The following is a 21,051-nucleotide window of genomic DNA, read 5'->3' as shown; positions in this document are numbered from 1 at the left end:
TGCCTGGGTGGCCTCCTAGGCTCAAATTGCTGCCTGAGAACATGTGGCAGAACATTCCTGAATATTTAACCCTTGTCTCCCAAGAGTGCAGAGACAATAGTTCCGTGACTAAGGAAAAGATCCCATGTCACTCACACCTCACTTAGGACAACTCGTGTTTTACGGAAACTTAGTAATGTTAAAGAATGGTGTGTGGTTTCTTTGCTCAAATACACGAAACTGACTTTTCTCAAAAATGAACTCTCCCTACCAATTTGCACTGTGAGATTATTTCAGCAAACAAGAAAGTGATGGTTGCCCATCACACCACGCTGCCTGTGACTCAGGCATCACTCACAGGCAAAGAAGGGTGTTCTCCTCACCCTCTCAGTTACTAATTCTCTGTAAATGGCCATTTGATGGCCTGGCTGGTGAGAATTCAGTTCAGGGATGACTTCAGCACTGCCACAAAGTATGGTTCTGGGAAGGACAGCCAGCCCCAAGGCCGTGAAGATTCGTGAAAAGTGTCTTCTCATTTAAGTCCAGTATTTCCTTGGCCCCATTTTTCTATTAAAACAATCCTTTGTCCTTGGAGATTGCTGAAGCTTCGCTCCAGGGCCAGCCTAAGCTCCAGCAGAGCTGGGAGTGTCTCTTGTATCTACATAGCTCCCTTCCCTCCTGCTTTCCTACTGTGTAAGGAGAGACAGCGTGTGATTTCATTTCTTCCTTTTCTCCCCACTTGCCACTGTGTTCTCTGCCCGGGCCTGTTCTCTCCTTGCAGAGGCTGTGGACAGGGGCACTGAGAGCCACTTCCTAGAGCATGCTCCCCACCCCCGCAGCCTGTGGCTTCGGCCTCTGCTTCTGCAGGCAGCAGTAGAGGAAGTCAGAACTGTCCCTTCTGACCTGAACACCTACCTCCAAGTCCTCCCTGTCGCCACAGAGACCCAGCAGTGCAAGTGAGTCCTGTTTGACCTCATAAACCATGGCAGACTGTAAAGGTGACTCTGATGCTCAAGAAACGAGCATGCCCAGAGTAGGCCCCAGACTTCCCGCAGGCCCAGGTCCTCCTGGGTGCCCAGAGCCCTACCAGGCAAAGGTCCGGCTGCAGTGGTGCTGCACTGGTGGTGTGAGATGCCTGTGTCAGAAGACACTGAGTTTCCCACTCACCTCCCATCGTGCCAATGACCATAGGAGAAAGAGCAGGGCACATGTGCGCCAGCATGCTGAAGGGAGGGCAAAACCCATGCTCAAAAACCACAGGCCCTGTTCTAGGAGCAGGAGATATATTTAGCCAAGCAGGATGTTTGTGGGTAAACCAGTTTGCTGTAAATAAAATTTTGCAAACTCAGGACTTTAACTGAGGATTGCAGAAGCTTACTTTGCCTGCGTGTTGGCAAGACAGCCATTTTCCCAACACAAGCTCACCATGACCCTCATTCAGAGATGCCCTTGACGCTGAGGGTGTGGGTGACTTTTCACTAAAAGGTGCTACCAGGGGATTGAGTAGGAGTCTGAAGAGCTAGGGGTATCTTCTCCCTGCATGGACCAGCAGGCAAACCCCATCCCTTCACACTACAGTGGCATGTGATGGGCCCCACTGCCCCCCTGATTCTGGTGTCCAGGCTGAAGTCCTTGTGTGACACTCCAAACTGTTCTGGCAAGGAAGGGTCACAGGTTCTGACCCAGACTCTAAAACTGACCAGCAGTGATCAGCTCTGCATGGACTTCAGCCATCACTGTGTACATAAGAAATACATAATGCACATAGGGTGCTTCGCTCCGTTCCCAGGTTTGCCTCTCTCCGACTTTTGCTGAAGCAGGTTTCTACTCCATCAGTCCCACATATCTGTGCACAGGGCCGGCACTCAGTGTGGTGCTGGGGAAGACATGTGGTTGGAGGCAGCCCTACGAGATGGCACAGCCTGGGGAGGCACGATGGGGAGGACCCTGGCCATGTATGATAGAGGAAGTGTGGCCATACAGTCTTTGCTGTCCCTGCCGCAGCGTGGTGGTGTAAGTCTCCTCCTTCTGAGTCTGTGTAAACTTATGTGACCCATTAGACCCAACAGAAATGCAACATATGTGATGTGTGAAAGTTCCAGACCGGGCCACAGAGAGCTCCATGGCTTTGGCTGTATTTCCTGGAGCACTTGCTCCCAGGACACCCTCTGTCAGAGCCTAGGCACCATGTCCTGAGAGAACCCCAGCCACAGATACAAGCTAGGTGTAGGTGATTTCATCAAAGCTCCACCTGTGCTTCTAATCAGCAGTGCCAGGGCGCCCCTTGGACAGGCAGCTCCAGCCTCCAGGGGAGGCTTCAGAGGACAGCCTCAGGCAGCATCCACATAGGAGCCCTGGACTAGAAAACGCCTGGCCAAGCCCTGCCCAGATCCCTGGCCTGTGCAATTGTGAGCACAGCAATTCAATGTGGAGTGGTTTTATGCTGCAGTAGGTGGCCAGAGCGCTATGGAAGTGAGTATCAGGAGCCCCTCACAGAAGTATCAGGAGAAGACATTCAAGGAAGGCTTCCTGGAAGAATTCGTACCTCCATTGGTACAGGAGAAGACAAGATGGAGAGAAAGCAGCCCCAATCTGAAGACCGAGAGGTGAGAGAGGGTCCCATTCCCCTGGGGATGTGTGGTCTGTGGTGGGATGCGAGCCCAGGTGAGCTGGAAGCAGAGGACACCCGGACAAGCTGCACTCTGAATCCCGCTGCGGTGACTGCAGCACTTGCTGAAGAAGCCGTCTGGCCATGCCCGAGCCCTGCAGAGGGAAGGACTGTGGAGGGCAGGGCTCAGAGGCCTCAGGCAGCCACAGTGCGCACGCTCGTCTCTGACTCACTGCAACAATGTGGCCCGTGCTGCGGCAGCTGCTGGCAAGCCTCACACCCCACTCTCTCCGGAGGATTTTTTAAAAACACAAAGCTGGGAGCGAGGGGGCATTTAATTCCCCTACAAATGCATGATGAGCACAGCTGGAGCAGCCAGCCCCGCTGCAGCTGGGAAGATGCGCTGCCTCGAGGTGCAGGCACTGCTCACTGCCACGTGTGAGCACAGGTCCTGAGGGTGAAAGGTCCCTGGTATCTAGCCAGAGTGTTAGGCTCTGAAGAATAAGAAGTCCCCCACGTGGTGTAGAAGGTCTAGCCAGGCTCCAGACTGGCTTCACAGAGGTAATGCTTTTTGGTTTGAAATCCACAAGAGCACGCTGCAATTTCACGGCAAGCTCGAACACTGCTTCTCAAACTTTCATGAGCACCCAAATCATCAGGGGGCGCGAGGCAGTGGGTCGCTTACTAAAATGAAGACTGCGTCACGAGGTCTGGGATGGGGCCATGATTCTGTGTTTCTAACAGGTTTCTGGGTGAGACTGAAGGCACTGATCCATGGAGCACATTTTGAATAGCAAGAATGTGGAGGAACTGTCCCAAGATGGGGCGTGATTTATTTGAACTCTCACAGTGGTTTAGACAATGGACACCTTGTCCACAACTAAAAAATAAAAATAAAATCGAATCACACTCATTATTCCAGGAAACAGCAATAAAATTGGAAATAAATCAAAGGGTTTATTACTGAGATTGTATTATCAGAGATATATATTAGTTTTTTCCTTTTTCTTTCTTTTTTCTTTTTTTGAGACAGGGTCTCTCACTCTGTCACCCAGGCTGGAGCACAGTGGCATGGTCACAGCTCACTGCAGCCTTGACTTTCTGGGCTCAGATGATCCTCCCACCTTAGCCTCCCAAGTAGCTGGGACTTCAAGCATACACCACAACGCCCAGCTAATTTTTAGTACTTTTAGTAGAGATGGGGTTTCACCATGTTGGCCAGGCTGGTCTCGAACTCCTGACCTCAGGTGATCCACCCGCCTCAGCCTCCCAAAGTGCTGGGATTACAGGCGTGAGCCACCACACCAGACCCTTTTTTTTTCTTTTGAGTCGGAGTTTCACTCATGTTACCCAGGCTGGAGTGCAATGGCGCGATCTCGGCTCACTGCAACCTCCGCCTCCTGGGTTCAGGCAATTCTCCTGCCTCAGCCTCCTGAGTAGCTGGGATTACAGGCACGCACCACTATGCCCAGCTAATTTTTTGTATTTTTAGTAGAGACGGGGTTTCACCATGTTGACCAGGATGGTCTCGATCTCTTGACCTCGTGATCCACCCGCCTCGGCCTCCCAAAGTGCTAGGATTACAGGCTTGAGCCACCGCGCCCAGCCCTCAGTCTTTCAAAATGCTGGGATTACAGGAGTAAGCTATACCACCCCCTGCCTGCCTGTATGTTCATTTTCTATAACTGTGTAACAAACAATAAATTTCTATTCCTTTATAACACACTTAACACTTAAAACCACACCCATTCATGATCTCATAATTCTACAGGTCAGAAGTCCAGGCAGGTTCAGTGAGGTTTTCTGCTTAGAGTCCTACAAGGTCAATGTCAAGGGCTCCTATCTGGAGGCTTGGGGGGGAAAATCTACCTCCAAACTCAATCTGGTTGTCGAGCAAATTCAGTTCTTTGCAGTCCCCTGAAATTCTCATTTTCTTGCTGGCTGTCAGCCAGGGGTTGCTCATAGTAACAGGGACCTCCTGGGGCCTTCTCCATCTCAAGGCCAGAAACAGAGAATCCACCCTGGGGTCAAATCTAGCTCCTGCTCTGCTACCAGTGAGAGAAAACTCTGCTTTTAAAGAACTTGGCCAGGCGAGGTGGCTCACACACCCAGCTGTAATCCCAGCACTTTGGGAGGACGAGGCGGGTGGATCGCCTGAGATCAGGACTTCGAGACCAGTCTGGCCAACATGGTGAAACCCCGTCTCTACTAAAAATTAGCCAGGCACAGTGGCAGGTACCTGTAATCCTAACTACTTGGGAGGCGGAGGCAGGAGAATTGCTTGAACCTGGGAGGCAGAGGTTGCGGCGAGCCGAGATTGTGCCACTGCTCTCCAGCCTCCGCAACAGAGCCAGACTCTGTCTCAAATAATAAATTAATTAATTAAAAAGAACTCATGTTTATCTTAGGCCTCACCCAGATAATCTTCCAATTTTTAGATCAAACAGTTAGTGACCTTAATTATATCTGAAAGTGCGTTTTGCCATACAAAGTAACATGATTGTGCGAATAACACTGGGTGGCTCTGTACTGGTTCCGGGGCGACCTTAGATTTCTGCCCTCCATAAGTGGGGAAATGGGTGCTTAGGCAAAACCTGCCCGATGAGAATGCAACAACCGTCAAACAACTAAAGGGGGCGATCTTCGGTGACATAGTCAGAAAAGAGCCTGAGATCAATTTCTCACTCAACAGAATTTATGGAGAGAAGCCAACAAGTAAGGCCTCAACTTAGCAAACTGAGCTAAAAGCCAAGTTTACTTTGCATTCTTTAGAATGCCTGGGGTGGGTCAGGAGTCTCTCCCATTAGAATGCCTGAGGTCACCCAGGTGTCTGTATCATTAGACTGCCCGGGGTCCTCCGGGAGAGTCCTAGAACACACTGGGCCATGCAAAACAACAACAACAACATTTTTAGAGACATTTATTTTACGTTCCCTGAAAACCCTTCATCTTAGCAGCAACTTCAATAAATTACTTAGTATTTTGCACCTGAAGGCAAAATTTCATAAACAAACAGGTGGCATTTCTGAGAAAAAGAACCATTTACATTTAGCATTATTTTCTTTCTCTCATGCCAGTTTCCTAGAGGGTAAAGTTTACCTGCAAAGCTAGAAGGGGCTCACTGCCAGCATTCCCTGATGCGCCCAGTGAGAACGTGAAGAGATGTGGATTTCCTCTCCTTCCCTTATTAATTGGTTGGTGACATTTTGAGCAAATTTGATGCATAAAACTCTAATTCAAAAAAAAATGAGTTTTTACTTTACCAAAAGAGTCGATCTTTTTGCAAAATTTCTAGGAATTAGCCTCAGCCTAAAACACTGACATACAGTGTATACGGTTTCTGTTCATTGAGGTTTGAAATGTACACACATCGTAGCACAGTGGGTGAAATGACTGATCTTAAGTGTGCCGCTCAGTGAATCTGCCCATGTACACACCCACACGAGTGCCACTCAGCTTTCCCAGATTTCCTTGCTATCCATCCTAGTCTGTAATTACCCCCAACCAGAGGCAAGGCAGCTATTTAGAAACTTTATTGAGGGTATGATTTATATCCAGTAAACTGTGTCCACTTCAAGTTTACAGTCCAGTGAGCTTGACTATGTGCACACTGGGGTCACAAACCAAGGTCCCACAATCAGGAGGCAGCACACTTTCATAACCCACAAGGAACACCTTGGGAGCCTCTGTCTCCCCTCCCACCTCCCTGGACCCCAGGGCAGCACACATCTGTTTTTTAAATCACTGTAGATTCATTTGGGTTGTTAAATGCGTGTGTAAGAGAAATCATGAAGGACATACTCTTTTCCAGCTAGCCTCTCTCACTTGGCATAGTGATTTGAAGATTCCTTGATGCTGTAGTGAGTATAAAGAGTTCATTCCCTTTCATTGCTAAGTAGTATTTGATTGTATGGATATACAACAGTGATTCTCTATTCACCTGTTGATAGACATGTGGTATTTTTTCCAGTATGGGGCTACTGTGATTAAAGCTGGTATGAGCATTCACCCACAGGTCTTTGTGTGAACGTATGTTTTATTTATTCTGGGAAAATTCCCCAAAGTGGAAAAATGAGGTCATAGAAGAAGCATATGCTTAACTTTAAGAAATTGTCCAACAGTTTTCTTTCTCTCTCTCTTTTTTTTTTTTTTTTTTTTGAGACAAAGTCTCACTCTGTCACCTAGGCTGGAATACAGTGGTGCGATCTCAGCTCACTGCAACCTCCGCCTCCCAGATTCAAGCGATTCTCCTGCCTCAACCTCCCGAGTAGCTGGGACTACAAGTGTGTGCCATCATGCCCAACTAATATTTTGTATTTTTAGCAGAGACGGTGTTTCACTGTGTTGGCCAGGACGGTCTCCATCTCCTGACTTCGTGATCCACCTGCCTTGGCCTCCCAAAGTGCTGGGATTACAGGCATGAGCTACCACGCCCAGCCCTGTCCAACAGTTTTCTGAAGTGTTTGCATCACTTACACTCCCACCAAGACTGATTTGGTATTGTCATCCTGTAATTTTAGCCATCCCAGTAGACATGTAGTGTCTCTCATTGCAGTTTTGTTTGCAATTCCCAGACAATTGATGATGTTGAACATCTTTTCATGGTTTTTTTTTGCCCATTTATATATCTTATATTTGTTGGTTATCTACTTATCTGTTCAAATAATTTGCCCATGTATATATTGTAGTCTTTGTCCTTTTACTATTTTTGATGTTATTTAATAATTATTTTATAATCATAAACTTAACTCTGCAATCCAGCTAGACCTGGAGGGGAATAAGGAAAATATGGAACCCAAAGAATGCATCGGCCAGGTGTGGTGGCTCTTGCCTATAATCCTAGCACTTTGGGAGGCTGAGGCAGGTGGATCACGAGGTCAGGAGTTTGAGATCAACCTGACCAATATGGTGAAACCCTATCACTATTAAAAATACAAAAAATAGCCGGGTATGGTGGTGTACACCTGTAGTCCCAGCTACTCAGGAGGCTGAGGCAGGAGAATTGCTTGAACCCAGGAGGCAGACGTTGCAGTAAGCCTAGATTATGCCACCACACTCCAGCTTGGGCAATAGAGACTCCATCTCAAAAATAAAATAACAGCATCAATAGCAAAAGACGATAGGATACTATGAGCAAATGGGGTGGAGGGGTGCTCTCCAGGCTGCAGAAGGAGTAGTCTGGTGGTTAAAATAAAGCATGAGTCAAATGTGTTAGACTGGTCCAGAGTCAGCAGTGGTGATCTTGCTGGTCTTCTTATATCTGAACCCAAAGGGCTCCATGGCCTCCACAATATTCATGCCCTCTTTCACCTTGCCAAATACCATGTTTGCCATCTAACCACTCAATCTTAGCAGTACAGATGAAAAACTGGAAACAGATTGTGGTGGGTCAGTGTTTGTCATGGAAAGATGCAGGACCTGTGTGCTTCGGGATGAAGTTTTCACCATCCAATTTCTCTCCATGAATGGACTTGCCGCCAGTGCCATTATGGCCTCTGAAGTCACCATCCTGCCACATAAACCCTGGAATAATTCTTTGAAAGCAGGAATCCTTATAACCAAATATTTTCTCTCTATTGCTCAGAGTGCAGTTTTCTGCTATTTTGGGAACTTTTGTCTGCAAACAACTCGAAGGACACACAACCCAAGGGCTCACCATTATTGGTGATGTCCATCATGGCTGGTGGCAGGGGGCCCTGGGTGGTGGCAGCATCTGCAAAAATGCCTGTCCTTTTACTATTTTGAGGTTCTTATTCTTTTTCTTACCTGGAGACACGGTCTCAGTCTGTTGCCCAAGCTGAAATACAATGGCATGATTATAGCTCACTGCAGCCTTGAGCTCCTGGGTTTGAGTGATCCTCCTACCTTAGCCTCCTGAGTAGCTGAAACTACAGGCATGCACCACCACTCCTGACTACATTTTAAATTTTTCTGTAGAGATGCGTTCTTGTTCTGTTGCCTAGGTTGGTCTCAAATCCCTGGACTTAAGTGATTTTTCCACCTTGGCTTCCCAGAGCACTGGGATTACAGATGTGAGTCACTATACCCAGCTTTAATATTGAGATTTAAGTACAACTTATGAACTTAAATCTTAATATATATCCCAAAGCAATCCCAAGCAAAAAGAACAAAGCTGGAACCATCATATTATCTGACTTTAAATTATACTATAAGGCTATAGTAACCAAAACAGCATGGAACTGGCATGAACACATAAATCAATGGAGCACAGTAGAGAACCCAGAAATAAAAGCATATATTTATAGCCAACTAATCTTTGATAAAGTCAACAAGAACATACACTAGGGAAAGGACACTCTTTTCAGTAAACTGGTCTGGAAAAACTGAATTGTAATTTGTGATTACAAGTTATTCATCAGATATAGGTATTACTAATATGTCCTCTTATTGTGTGACTTGCCTTCATTTCTTAATGGTGCCTTTGAAGAGCAAAAGCTGTACATTTGGATAAGTCCAGTTTATCAATTTTTTATGTATGTTTTTTGTACTTTATGTAAAAAGCATCTGCCACTCAAGGTGGCAAGGATTTTCTCCTAGGTTTTCTTCTAGGAGTTTTATGTGTATGGTCAGTTCAAGTGAATTTTGTATACAGAGCAAGTTGATGTTAATTTTTTCCATATGCATACACTCAGTTGTTGAAAAAAAAATTCTTTCTCCATTGATTTGAGTGGGTACCTTTGTTGAAAATTGATTATCTATGGCTATCTTTGCTTGTCTATGACTACCCCTCTTATGTTCAAGGGCTCTATGTATCTATCCTTTCAGTATCACCATGCTACTTTGTTACAATAGTTTTGTAGGAAGTCTTAAAATCAAGTGGTGTCAGCCCCCCAACTTTTAAAAAATGTCTTTGACTAATGTCGATCCTTTAGATTTTCAAGTAAATTTTAGAATTAGTTTCTCAACTTCTGCAAAAAATTCTTTGCTAAAATTTTGATTAGGATTGCACTGAATCCATAGATCAATTTGAGAACTGATGAAGTGGATTTTACCTGAGGAATGCAAGAATGGTTTAACATACATAAAGCAATAGATGTGAAACATCACTTAACAGAATTGAGAACAAAAATTGTATGATCATCTCAACAGATGCAGAAAAAGGGTTTTATAAAATTCAGCATCCCTTAAACGATAAATTGATAACATCAACAACACTATGCACAGAAGGAATAAACCTCAAAATAAAAAAGCCCATATTCATCAGCACCATACTAAATAGGGAAAAGTCTAAAGAATTCCCTGTAAGGACTGAAACAAGGCGAGGATGCCCACTTTTACTGCCCATATTCAGCATAGTACTGGAGGTCCTAGAGTAATTAGACAAAAGAAAAAAAATAAAAGGCATCCAAACTGGAAAAGAATAAGTCAAATTATCCCTGTTCACTGATGATGCACTCTTACATCTAGAAAACCCTAAAGATTCTATCAAAAACTCTTCAATTCGATAAATAAATTCAGGAAAAGTTTAGGATAGAAAATCAATCTACTAAAATTAGTAGCATTTTTATACATCAATAATGATCTAGCTGAAACCAAATCAAGAAGGCAATCCCATCTGTAATACCTACCAAAAAAATAAAACATCTAGGAATTTTAACCAAGAAGATGAAAGACCTCAACCAAGAAAGCTACAAAACATTGAAAAAAGAAATTGTAGATAACACAAATGGAAAAACATTCCGTACTAATTGATCAGAATTAATATTATTAAAGTGTTCATACTGCCAAAAACAATCCACAAATTTAATGCAATCCCTACCAAAATATCAACATCATTTTTCACAGATTTAGAAAAAAAAATAGTCTTAAAATTCATATGGAACTAAAAAAGAGCCCAAATAGCCAAAGCAATCCCAAGCAAAAAGAACAAAGCTTGGAGCCATCATATTATCTGACTTCAAATTATACTACAAGGCCATAGTAACCAAAACAGCATGGAACTGGTATAAACACATAAATCAATGGAGCAAAGTAGAGAACCCAAAAATATAAATTAAAAAGCACATATTTATAGCCAACTGATCTTCAATAAAGTCAACCAGAACGTACACTGAGGAAAGGACACGCTTTTCAGTAAATTGTGCTGGAAAAATTGAACTGTCATTTGCAGAAGAATGAAACTGGACCCTACCCTCTCACCATATAAAAAAGTCAACTCAAGATGAATTAAATGTAAGATCTGAAACTATAAAAATACTAAAAGAAAACCTAGGAAAAACTTCTCAACATTGGTCTAGGCAAAAAATTCATCACCAAGACCTCAAAAGCACAGGCAACAAAAACAAAAACAGAGAAATGGGATTTAATTAAACTAAAAAGCTTCTGCACAGCAAAAGAAATAATCAGCTGAGCGAACAAACAACTAGCAAAATGGGGGAAAATATTTGCAAACTTCATCTGATAGGGACTGACAATCAGAATTTACAAGAAACTCAAACAACTCAACAACAACAACAAAATAATCCCACTAAAAAGTGGGCAAAGAACATGAGTACACATTTTTCAAAAGAAGACTTACAAAGAGCCAACAAACATAAGAAAGAATGCTCAAAATCATTAATCATCAGAGAAACGCAAATTAAAAACACAATGAGACATCATCTTACACCAGGCAGAATGGCTATTATTAAAAAGACAAAAAAATAACAGATGTTAGCAAGGATGCAGAGAAAGGGAATTTATATACTATTGGTGGGAAGATGAATTAGTATGTGCTCTAAGGAAAAGAGTATGGAGATTTCTCAAAGAATGAAAAATAGAACTACCATTCAATCCAGTAATCCCACTACTGGGATCTATTCAAAGGAAAAGAAATCATTATATCAAAAATACACCTGCAGTTATGTTTCTCTCAGCACTGTTCACAAAAGCAAAGATGTGGAATCAACTTAAGTGTCCAACAGTAGATGACTAGATAAAAAAAACTGTCATATATATGCGTATATATATGACATATATATACGCATATATATGTGTATATATGTATACATATATGTATATATGTCATATATACATATTTAAACACATATATGTATATGNGATATTCTTTTAAAATACATTATTAAGCATTTTCTGATGCTATTATATTTTAGTTTTTATTTTTGTAGTATGTTATATATGTCATGTGTATGTTCATATATACACATATATGTGTGTAATATGTGTGTCCATATATCATATATGTGTATATATAGATGTATGTCATATATGTGACAGTTTTATATATACATATATGACATATATATATGCAGCCTTGAGCTCCTGGGTTTGAGTGATCCTCCTACCTTAGCCACCTGAGTAGCTGAGACTATAGGCGTACACCACCACTCCTGACTACGTAGAGATGAGGTCTTGCTATAATTACATATATATAATTGTATGTATTATACATATATAATTGAATACTATTCAGCCATAAAATAATGAAATCATATCTTTTCCAGCAACATTGATGGAGCTGGAGGCCATTACCTTAAATAAAGTAAGTCAGACACAGACAAGTATCACATGTTCTCACTTACAAGTGAGAGCTCAATAATGTGTACACATGGACACAGAATGTGGAATGATAGACAACAAACACTTGGAAGGGTGAGGGGGTGGGAGGGGATGGATGCTAAAAAATTATTTAATGGGTATAATGTATGTTATTTAGATGATAGATACCCTAAAACCTCACCACTTCACAATCTAGGCATATAATAAAATTACACTTGTACCCCATAAATTTATTTTTAAAAGTTAATAATCAGGAGAACTGATAGCACTAATGAGTCTTCTTATCCAATTGAGATATACATATATATCTATTGATTTTTGTATCCTGTGGACTTATACTAGTGCTTCTATAGGTTGCTTGAGGTTTTCTATGTAAAAAATCAGGCCAGGCACAGTGGCTCATGCCTGTAATCTCAGCACTTTGGGAGGCCAAGGCAGGTGGATCATGAGGTCAGGAGTTCAAGACCAGCCTGGCCAACATGGTGAAACCCCATCTCTACTAAAAATACAAAAATTAGCTGGGTATGGTGGTGCGCTCCTGTAATCCCAGCTACCTGGGAGGCTGAGGCAGGAGAATTGCTTGAACTAGGACCCAGGAGGCAGAGACTGTAGTGAGCCGAAATTGCGCCACTGCACTCCAGTCTGGGCTACAGAACAAGACTCTGTCAAGAAAAAAAAAAAAAATCATGTCATGTCCAAATAGAGACTTTTACTTCTTTCCCACCAATATTTATGCCTTTACGTGTTTTTCTTATTTCATTGCCATAGCTAGGTTCTCAGTACAATTAACTAGAAGTAATGAGAGAAAGAGGGTGAGAGAGGGAAAGGTCAGGGGGAGACAGAGAGAGAGAGAATGCATGCACTGAATTCCTCGTCTTGCTCATCCTAGGGAGAAAATACTCAATATTTCAACAGCAAGTATTGTATTATGTTAGCTCTAGGTTTTTCACAGATGCCCTTTATCAGGTGAAAGAAGTCCCTTTCTCTGCTTAGTTTGTTGGAGAAATAAACAATTCCACAATCATAGTAAGAGACTCAACACTTCTCTTTCATCCACTTATTGATCAATTACAAAAATGTCAGTAAACTGTAGAGGAAGTGAACATTATCATCAGTTACCTTTACCTAATTGCTATTTCTTTATCATTACACATTCTTTTCAAGTACACACAGAAAATTCACTAAGACAAACTATATGCTGGGCCATAACAAGTCCCCAAAATTTTTTAAATATTTGAAATAGCACAAAGTAGGTTCTCTGACCACAGCGGAATTAAATTAGAAACAATAACAGACCTAGGAAACCCCCAATGTTTGGAAATTAACCTGTATGCTTCGAAATAATGCACACTTCAAAAAAAAAAATCCCAAAGAATTTAAAAAATCTTTCTAATTGACTGATATGTAAAAATACAATAAATATATTAAAATGTATGGGATGCAGCTAAAGCAATGTGAGGAGGAAAGTGGACACTTTTAAAGGCTTATGTTAGAAAAGAGGAAACGTGAGCTCAAGGACGGAACACTCTACCTCAAAAAGCTAAAAAAAGAAAAGCAAAGTAAACTCAAAGAAGACAGAAAGAGCAGAAATCAACAAAAGAGAAAACAAATGTTAGAAAAAGATTACACAGCTTCCCTCTCTGTGATCTATTGAAAATCAGCCCTCAACACAAGGGTTTGTGAAGAAACAAAGTGAAAACTAAAATCCTTTTTAAAAAAGAAAGATTACAAAGCTAAATCGTAGTTCTTTAAATGCAACAAAATAAAGTCATAACTAGTTAATAAGAAAAAATTAGTAATAGAGCACAAATGACAAATATCATAAGTGAAACACTGGTTACCACTTCAGATGTTAAAATAATCATAAGCTGATTTTATGAACAACTTTATAGCAGTCCATTTGGCAACTTAATGAACTGAACAAATTTCTTGAGAAGTACGATTTCCTGAGAAGTGCCAAAATTTACAAATATGAAAAGAAAAATACAAATAATCCTGTATCTATGAAAGAAATTGAATTTTCACCATTAACCTTCCCACCAAGGACGCTGGCCCAGATAAACCATTCACCACAAGTGAATTTTATCAAACGTTCAAAGACACAATAGCATCAGCTATTACGAGACCAGCCTGGCCAACATAGTGAAACCCCATCTCTATAAAACTTAGCTGGGCATGGTGGTACACGCCCGTAATCCCAGCTACTCAGGAGGCTGAGGCAGAATTGCTTGAACCCCAGAGGCAAAAGTTGTAGTGAGCAGAGATTGTGCCACTGCACTCCAACCTGGGTGACAGAGCAAGACTCTGTCTCAAACAAAAAGTACAATAAGAAGGTGATCCGTGGTTGAAACAGGAATGCACAGAGAATCCGGGGTGTGGGGCTGCCAGCACTCTCCCAGCAGAGTCCGTGGACCAGGGCACTTGTGAGCTGCTCTTCTCTGCTCCATGAGGAGGTAACAGAGTGCGAGGGAGTGTACGCGTTCAGAACTCTCACAGGAATTTGACAGGACTGTGGCATCAAAGTGTGTGCCTGTGTTGCAACAATCCATGTCCTCTCTGTTTTACAAAAGCGTTGGCCCAAGACAAATTGGAGAAAAACTACAAAAAATTGCTCCTTCCCCACAGACTGTTCCAGGACAGCAGCTCTGGTGAGTGGCTTGGCGGTCGGTTCTGGGTGAAGCTGCGGGCAATTAGCCACCGATGATGCCTAGGGTCTCAAACCTCACAGTTGATGCTTAAAACAGATGTTAACAACTTCAAAGTTGACCCTAAGCTTATCTGATTCACACCTTCTCATTTCTAGTGTGTTTTCTAGGGGCAAAAGAAAGGGTTTTTTGTCAGTGTGCCAGGAGATCCAAAATCCAGTGCATCCCTGGGTAGCCTGACCTGCTGGGACAAAGAAAAGGTGGAGAAAGGACTCCAGGAATGACAATGAGGCAGCAGGGCTCCCACAGCACACTGGATGTGATCTTGCTGCAGAACCAGGAAGCTCCTTGCAGCGATGAATGTGGTAGTGTTGCCTGGCAGGCCTGCTGAGGGCACGGGGATTCATCTCACTTGGCTCAGATCTTACAAGAGTGCTTGAAGCTTCGTTTTTCTGAGTCACCTCCCAGCTTCACTTAAACGCAGTTACTTACAGATGCAAACTGGAAACGAGGCACTGTTTCTTCTTTTGCAATCACTACGGTGAGCAGGCGGGAGCCGCCAGCCAGAGTCCTGTGGTCACACACCCACTGGTGGTCAGGTAAATTTTCTGTTTCCCAGAAGGTTTCCTTTTACAAAATTAACAGACTGTGGCCTGCTTCCATCGCTCTGAGACACACAAACTCCACTTTCCCCACCTTTGTGAGGATGATCAAAGACCCAGAGAACTGCAGTGTGAGATTTGATTCATGATCAGCCCATCTTGTGGCAAGTTGAGTCTGGCTCTGGAAGCTGTGTTTGCCAGGAAATAAGCTGTGTATCATTTCTGTGGTTTGGCTGGGGAAACTCTGAGCTGGATGGATTTGGGAACGGGGGAAACATAGCTCAGGCCATGAGAAGTCCGGATGAACAGGAAAACAGAGGTCCTGGGTATTGCACAGCTCACGGAGGCAATGCCCCAGTGTCAGCACTCAGCAGCCAGCAGAGGCATGTTCAGCGCTGGGGTCTGGCTAGAAACAGGACACCACCCACACGGCCCCCAGTGCCAAGCCCTGAACCCCCATCCTCTCCAGCTCTGGGCTAAACATCCCCAGGATGGGAAAGGCTGGGCTGCCCAGGGCATGGAATGGGCAGAGGGGCACAGGGAGCCTGCCTATGCGGGCCTGTGTTGGTGAGGACCCACGTGGGAACATGCCCCGCCTGACACCAGGACTTGCCTGTGAGCCTCCCTCATTCCCAGCAGCCCTTGCTGGGACTCCTGTTTGGGGTCAGTCCCCCTGTGGGGACATTTCAAGAGAGGCAGGTGAGTTCCTGCTGCTCCCAGGGGCCAGCCTAAGGGGACCTCATCTGTGACAAAGAGGATACCTCGTTTGTGACAGAGCCCAAGGCCTACAGAGAGCAAGATGGGGTTGTGTTGGAGTTGCCTTGAAACCAACATTTTGTATGTAAAGCTACTGAGGTTTGTCAAGTTGCACAGCGTGGAGTAAGCCAGGGTGGCGAACCGGAGGTCATTCTGTGGCTCCGGGGCATCTCATACTGCCTGGTGCCATCTGGAAACAACTGCCCTGAGTGCTCACCTGCAGTGGGAAGAGCTCGCCTCCCTGCCTCAAAGCAGCCGGCCCGTTTGTCTGCCATCTGGAGGTGGCACAGCTCTTTGGAGGAGAGGGCTATGGGGCTGCAGGGAATTATCAGGGAGGGCAAATTGGGGCACTCATGCAGATGTGGGCCTCACCGAGCTGAGAAGCTGAGAAGACTTCCCTGCAGATGACCATACAATGAGCAGGAAGGAAAGGATCGGAAGGCCTGGGCTGACCCCGCAGCTGGCTGAGGAGCCAGTGCACATGTTTCAGAGGCATCCAGGGTTACGCTGGTGGCTCTTTTGCTCCCAAAATCAGCTCCATCCACCTGTGTCTCTGTTCATTCTGCCTCTACCGAGATCACGTGCATCCCCTGAGGCCATCCTCCCCTACCCTCTATGCCCCCATGCCCCACAGCACCCCCATGCTGTGTGCCCAAGTTCTGCACAGTTAGGTGGGGACACCGTTGCAGCACACAGGTCGGCCTTCCCATCCCCACCATTGCTGCCTGCGCTGTGTCCCTGGCTCCTGCCAGCCTGGCGGGTTTGCAGTTCCCCACAGGGACCCACACTGCCTGGAGAGAGCAGCCACACTCGGAGCTACCGAGGGCAGAGCTGGGCCAGGCTGGAAACAGGTCAGGGCTGACTCACTGACCCAGGGTGGCCCACGGGTGCCAGGCACTGCTCTCTCTGCCCATAACCCTCATCTTTGACACCCCTGCCCAGAGAAACACTCTGTGTCCCTCCACGTGCCAGGATGATAGTGGCCCCCAAATATGTCCACAACCCTAATCCCCGGAACCCATGGCTGTGACTGTACATGGCACACAGGACTCTGCAGAGGTGATGAAGCCCTCCCAGAATCACTCACGGGAGGCAGGTAATGTACTTACAAGGCTCCTCCTGAGACAGTCCGACCAGGGAAGAGCAGGAGGTGACACGCTGATGGACACAGAGACTGCAGTGATGAGCTTTGAAGATGGAGGAAGGAGACAAGAGCCAAGGAATGCAAGAGGTCCCTAGAAGCGGAAAGAAAAGCAAAGAAATGGATTCTCCCCTAGGGCCTCCACAAAGAACCAGCCCTGCCCACCCTTGACTTTAGCCCAGTTAGATTGATCCTAGACCTCTAGCATCCAGAACAGTAAAAGAGCAAAGCTGTGTTGTTTTAAGCCACCAAATCAGTCGTGACTTATTATTCAGACATCACCCATCAGCACCCTGGGGAGGTGTGCCTGGTTCTCCAGACGAGCAGCCCTCTCTCCAGGACAGCCCTATGCCCATGTTGGGCCTGTGTCTGAAACCCCCTAGCTGCACAGGCCTGGTGCCAGGTCCATGAGGCTGGGATGTCCTTATGGGGTGGCCCCATCACTCACTCAGCCCTGCAAATGGCCACTACATGTTAATGCTGTGGACACTCATGGTTTGGTTCCATTTCAGGGAAAAGCCCCTGAGGATTTGGGGAATGTTTTCCTCCCCCAGCCTTGCTGTTCAGCAACCCCACTGGTGACATGTCTAGGCTGAACCCCTGAACGTGCTGGCCCAGTGATAGCTGCCACCCCCCTTGGCCAGCTGCTCGGTCCAGAGGCAAGAGTCTCCGCCAAGGACAAAGCACCACAGTCCTTTCCTGGTATATTTCAAATAGGAACTGGAAATTAAGGGCCAGTCCCAGTAACTTGAGTAAGAGGCAGACACCAGCCGGCACAGAGTGGGTCCCACTGCCCAGGCCCTCCCTACAGCTCCACTCGCTGCTCTGCCCCAGCCCAGGCTCAGCAGGGACCGGCCTGGAGACCATCCCCAGAGCAGGACCTCAGTGCGTGGGTGCCAGGGAATAGTGATGTTCTGACAGTGCTCCTTAGACCTTCCCTTGGAGGAAGGCAGGAAGGCGGGCTTCTCGGGCGCCATGGGCAGGCAGGCACACTTGGGATTCCTTTCTCCCATCTGTGTAAAGAACAGCTCCAGGGCCATGAGGCACTCTCTGCTGATCCTGTCTCATGGCCTCAGGGACACTGTCTGCCCACCCACCCTGTGTGGCCTTGGTCACAGCTGCAGTGGGACACCAAGTGGGTCTGTGGCCATTATGGACTCCCACACGCAGCGGCCACCATATGCCATGGGGTCCTCATCTCAGGTGCCCACCTTCAGAAAGGATTTGGGCTAGACCATGAATTCCACAAGGACAGGGATTTTTAAAAGTTTGTGTTTACTGATGCAACACAAAAAATCCTCCAAACAGTATGAGCCTGACACAGACAGGTGCTCAGGAAACAGTTTTTGAATGAATGACTAAATGCTGAATTATTTGCTTGGTAGGATGAGGATGTGCACTTCCAACAACTGGAAACAGTGCTCCGCATTCAGAATCTTCTTCACCTAATGGCGCTGATTCGGCACATTACCGGGCTGAGTGAGCTGTGGGTGGTCTGCACAGTAGTTGTTTGTAAAAAAGCTATGAAACAAACCGTGCAGGCCAAGAATAGATTGACATTGTTCACGATGGTGCTTACAGGATGCACAAGGTAAATTAGAAGCCTTTGCCTAAATAATAATTACAGAAATGCAAATTAACAAGACAGCATTTCTCAATGATCGGATTGGTGGAGTCCAGCATCCACATGCACTCCTGATCAGGCCGTGGAGAGAGGTGTGCCCGGAAACGGTGGGGGCCTGACAGGGCTCCTTAGACCCTCCCCTGGAGGAAGGCAGGAAGGTGGACTTCTCAGCAAAGTGCAAAGTGGCATGGATTTGGGACAGCGATTTGACGGTATCTGAGAAAGTTAAAACTCTGCATCCCCCAGCCAGGCGCGGTGGCTCACGCCTGTAACCCCAACACTTTGGGAGGCTGAGGTGGGCAGATCACCTGAGGTCGGGAGTTCAAGACCAGCCTGACCAACACGGAGGAATTCCGTCTCTACTAAAAATACAAAAATAGCTGGATGTGGTGGTGTGTGCCTGTAATCCCAGCTACTAGGGAGGCTGAGGCAGGAGAATTGCTTAAACCCGGGAGGCAGAGTTTGCAGTGAGCCAAGATCATGCCATCGCCCTCCAGCCTGGGCAAAAAGCGTGAAACTCCATCAAAAAAAAAAAAAAAAAACTCTGCCTCCCCAACACACAGCAAGCCCTGCAGCAGTAAGTCTGTCACGGTGAAGGCTCAGAGCAACCCCAATGTCCATCCAGGGACACTGGAGCAGCTAATAAGAATGGCACCCTTGCTGTAAAGCATACAATTGCTGACGGGGAAAAATATCCATTACATGTCGTGACGTGTTTGCAAGCCACAAACCTCTACGTAGAGTATGTTATTGGTTGTGGGAAAAAATGTTTGTGTTCACAGGTATGTATATGTTTGTGTGTGTGTGCAAATGAGCACATGCAGGGACTTGTTGGAATGTGTGTTTACGGTGCGTGTGTTTGTGTTTGTGTCTGTGCATGTGTGTGTGAGCATGTGTCTTTTGTAAGTACAGGAAGAAGTCAGGAGTAGTCATGGTAGTGATGACAGCAGTACTGTGTCCTACCTGGGCCAGGCATAGCACCTTACAGATACTGTAGTCGTGCATTTAAACCTCAAGTGGGTTACCACTGTTACCTCCATTTCACAGATCAGGAAACTGAGGCAAGTGACCTACCTAAGTTGAATTCTGAAGTCAGGCAAATTGTATCCAGAGTCCACGACCAACACCTTTCTGTTCTGCAGTCATGCTCAAAATAAGAAATGCCAGGTGAGGTGTGCTGTTAAGCATTTTTTAAGCGGTGGGCACTATGGGTGTTGTTTACATTTTATTTATTTATTTTTTTTTTGTATTTTTATCTTTAAGGCTATTACTTTAAAACATGAAAGAAATTCCATCTTTTCCTTAAGGGCAAGACGGTGCTGTGGGCATTCCTCTCTCCTGATGAGATGTGCAAATGGGCTCAATGGAGAAACGCCGCCGGTGTAACAATGCAGTTACGCAACCCGGCGCATGACACATCAATTACAGCGCACCTGAGATCCTGATGAAATCCTGGGAGCCTGGAGCTGTCAAACATGGTTTTAAAAAATAAAGGGAATACACCCAGCCCACACCCTGACTTTACAACCTTTAATTAATTAGGGGGAAGAAAGAGAGATCTGTCTGGTTTCATGACTTCAACTTTCCACCTGAAATAGGAAGCTCCAAGAATTCCATTTAGCTGCTCTTCCCACCCCCTTTCTTCTCTCTCTCTCACGTTTTTTTAATTTCTATTTTCAGTTCTGTCACCAAAAAGAGATTGCAAATATATTCTGCATAATTCCTAGGCTATACTATAAATGTTGGAGTGCTACTACTTGTCACGAGTGGGCACAGACCCCCGCCCTGCCTTCCTCCTGCTCCTGCGCCAGCCATAGTGTCTGAAGTCAGACCCACCCCATCTTCCTGTCCCGCTGTTTAGTCTAAAATTGTACATTTATTTCATTAATAGAGCAGTCTAAGACGTTTGTCTCATGTGCTGAACAACGGGGCATCTTTTTCTCTTAGGAGACTGGCTGGTTTGTAGGTGGAAAGGCAGGGCTGAGGGGCCGTCGGCATTTAACTTAAGCCTCCTGCACTTTCACATTCTAGGACCCAGAACCTTTCTTGTCTATAGTTAGGTTTTTGAAAAGTGCTATCTGATTAAAATTTAAGGCCGGACACAATGGCTCACATGTGTAATTCCAGCACTTTAGGAAGCTGTGGTGGGCAGATCACCTGGGTCGGGAGTTGGGGAC

This window comes from Cebus imitator, unplaced genomic scaffold, assembly GCF_001604975.1.
Source record: "Cebus imitator isolate Cc_AM_T3 unplaced genomic scaffold, Cebus_imitator-1.0 Scaffold53, whole genome shotgun sequence".
Taxonomy (NCBI): Eukaryota; Metazoa; Chordata; class Mammalia; order Primates; family Cebidae; genus Cebus; species Cebus imitator.
This window is presented reverse-complemented; position numbering follows the sequence as displayed.